Source organism: Rutidosis leptorrhynchoides, chromosome 5 (assembly GCF_046630445.1).
Source record: "Rutidosis leptorrhynchoides isolate AG116_Rl617_1_P2 chromosome 5, CSIRO_AGI_Rlap_v1, whole genome shotgun sequence".
In the NCBI taxonomy this organism is placed as follows: domain Eukaryota; kingdom Viridiplantae; phylum Streptophyta; class Magnoliopsida; order Asterales; family Asteraceae; genus Rutidosis; species Rutidosis leptorrhynchoides.
Window position 1 is genome coordinate 151,319,791 of NC_092337.1, and position 3,343 is coordinate 151,323,133.

The following is a 3,343-nucleotide window of genomic DNA, read 5'->3' on the forward strand; positions in this document are numbered from 1 at the left end:
CCATGCTTGTTAGATATACTTATTGTGGTGGTTAGTTAGTACTTGTGATGACTGCATGTTAGTTGATGCTTGTCTGCTGGAGCCCGGTGCGTCCCTATTGTGTGGTAGCCTCGGTAGGAGAGATCAACCTGCGGGTTGGGTTCCTCTGTGGTAGCCTAGACAGCCATGGTATATATATATATGTGAATGACGCGTCCGTCACGTGTGAATTATGTATATACATACGGTGGTGGAGGAACTTCTGGTAAGCCCCAGTCCGATCAGCTGGTGGTTAATGGTTTGGCCAAGCCGCCAGAGTCTCTGTAGACGGCACCTGGGTGATGTTTGTGTGTTAGACTATTGTGACATGATTAGTATAATGCTTATGTATGCTATGGCCTCTAGTTAGTCGTACTCACTTAGCTTCGTGCTAATTCTCCTCCATCTCCTCCCTGCAGGTTGTTAGCTTTTGTAGATAGTGCTTTTAGGAGAAGACTGGCATGATGATGTTATGTTTGACATGGTTAACTCTGATGTGGTCTTTTAGAATATGAACCGTGTACTTTTGAAAAACCGAATGTATTTACGTCTTTTCCTGTTAATATGTAAATTGTTTTAATGACACGTGACATCGGTTTGTAAAAATGTCGATATCGTTTTTAATTAATATTATGCTTCCGCTACGTATTTATTATAAAAAAAATAGCGGTGTCACAAGTTGGTATCAGAGCTGAGTTTGGCAGCATGTGCATTGTGATCAACATGTCATGTTCCCAAACTTAGAAGAGTCATGTCAAACATAACATGCTGGGGATGAGTTAAGTGAGCATTAGGACAGGATATGTGTTAGTTGTTAGTACTAACAGAATTTATACTAAGTTTTGGTGTGAGTGTTGTGGTAGTGCAGTAATGGCAGATAATCAAGCAACCGCTGTTGGCCCTACTGTCCCTGGAACTGGTACTTTTAGAGCCCCTGACGAAGATGGACATTTGTCTTCAGAAGAAGAAACCTCTCAAGAAATAATAGAACTTCAAAGTCGATTACTAGAAGATCAGGAGAAAATTAAGGAATTGGAATAAGAACGGGCGCAATGGAACCCAAATACCACTATGTTAAACACAACTTTTCCTTCAAACCTTTATAATCAAGCCGGTGGCAGTTCCCAATCACAGTTTCCACAAAATACCTATCAAAACTATCAAATGCCATTTCCATTTAACCAGACTTTTCCTAATCAAATGATGTACCCATTTCAAGTCCCTGATACAAGAAGGAAGTGTACCTATAAACAGTTTATGGACTGCAAACCTCCTGAGTACAGTGGTCACACAAACCCTACGATGACCCTCAATTGGCTAAGAGAAGTGGAGAGGGCGTTAGAAGCATGTTTTTGTGAGCCTGAATCTATGGTACTGTTTGCTAGTAGGCTTCTCAAAGGTGAAGCAATGGAGTGGTGGGATTCTATTACTGCATATTTACCCAAAGAACAGATCAGTCAGATAACTTGGGAACAGTTCGCTGCTAAGGTTCGTGAGCAGTATTGTTCTGAGTATGAGATGGAAAGATTGAAAACTGAGTTTCTGAGTATGAAGATGACAGAAAGTTTGACGATTGATGAGGTTTTCAGAGATTTCACATCTAAGCTAAGGTTCGTTCAACAGTGGGTACCAACTGAGAAAGATAAGATTCAGCATTTTATGCGGGTGATTAAGCCGGAGTACAGAACCGTTGTGAGATTTGCAACAACCTTGGCGCAGGCTCATGAAATGGCTAAAGTTACAGAAGGTGATATAATGGCAGCAAAAAGAGAAAGTTCGAGAAGTGGATCTTTTGGGGGTAAATCAGAAGGTCAATCAGGTGGACAGTCAAATCAGCAGTCGAGCAAGCAATTCGGTTTTCGTGGTAAAAAGTCAGGAGGGTTTAAACAGAAAAGTAAGTCTGGTATTAGTAGATCAGGTTCAAGTCAGTCTCGGTGGTGTAATGTTTGGAAGTCAACCCATACCGGCCCGTGTTCTCCAATGATCAGAAGGTGTTTGAAATGTAGAGTGTTAGGTCATGAATCAACAGCTTGTTCTTTTAAGTCTAATGTTTGTTGGAGTTGCCATCAAGAGGGGCATAGATCAGCAAATTGTCCATCTGCGTCAAGATCCGGTTCTGGGGTAGGGTCAGGGGCGAGGTCGGTTACTTCTGGGGGATCTTCTGCTTCTACTGCCAGGCAGAAGAGAAATAATCCTCCAACAGCAGAGGCAAGGGCGTTTCAGATGACGGTAGACGCTGTAACCGCTACTGATGACGTCATTACCGGTATGTTCTTGGTTAATTCCTTGCCAGCTCGTGTGTTATTTGATTCTGGAGCAAATCGTTCTTTTATGTCCTTAAGCTTCTGTGATAAGTTGAAGTTGCCTGCTAGGATGTTAGATGAGCCTTTGGGAATAGAAGTAGCTGATGGTAAAATGGTTCCATGCACATCATCTGTGTCTGGAATTGCCATCGAAATTGACGGTCATTCCTTCCCTTTAACTTGTTTGTTGATGCCTATACCTAGCTTTGATGTAGTCACAGGTATGAATTGGTTAAGAGCTAATAGGGCTAATATTAAGTGTGATAAGAATATGATTTCTTTCCGTTTGGCAGATGGATCCCGAGTGATAGCTAGGGGAGAGCGCAGTGGATTTAACTTTCTTATGGTTTCCCTAATGAAAGCTCAGAAGGCAATAACGAAAGGGTGTGATTCATTCTTAGCCTATGTGATTGATGTTAAGAAAGAGAAGAAGCAGGTGACCGATATTCCCAGTGTGTCAGAATTTACCGAAGTATTTCCAGATGATTTACCAGGGTTACCTCCAGTACGTGAAGTAGAGTATAAAATTGATTTGATTCCCGGTGTTACGCCAGTTGCAAAAGCTCCTTACAGATTAGCTCCATCAGAAATCCGAGAAATGATGTCTCAGATTCAGAAATTGTTAGATAAGGGGTTTATTCGACCAAGTTCTTCACCATAGGGTGCTCCTGTGTTGTTTGTGAGAAAGATAGATGGGTCGCTTCGTATGTGTATAGATTACCGTGATTTGAATAAGAGAACAATAAAGAATAAATATCCCTTACCGAGAATAGATGATTTATTCGATCAGTTACAGGGTGCTTCTTACTTTTCAAAGATTGATTTACGTTCAGGGTATCATCAGGTACGTGTTGCAGAGACCGACATACCGAAAACAGCGTTTAGAACAAGATATGGTCATTATGAGTTTTTAGTTATGCCATTCGGGTTAACAAATGCGCCAGCAGTGTTTATGGATTTAATGAACATGGTGTGTCGCCAGTATCTCAACAAGTTTGTAATTGTTTTCATAGATGATATTT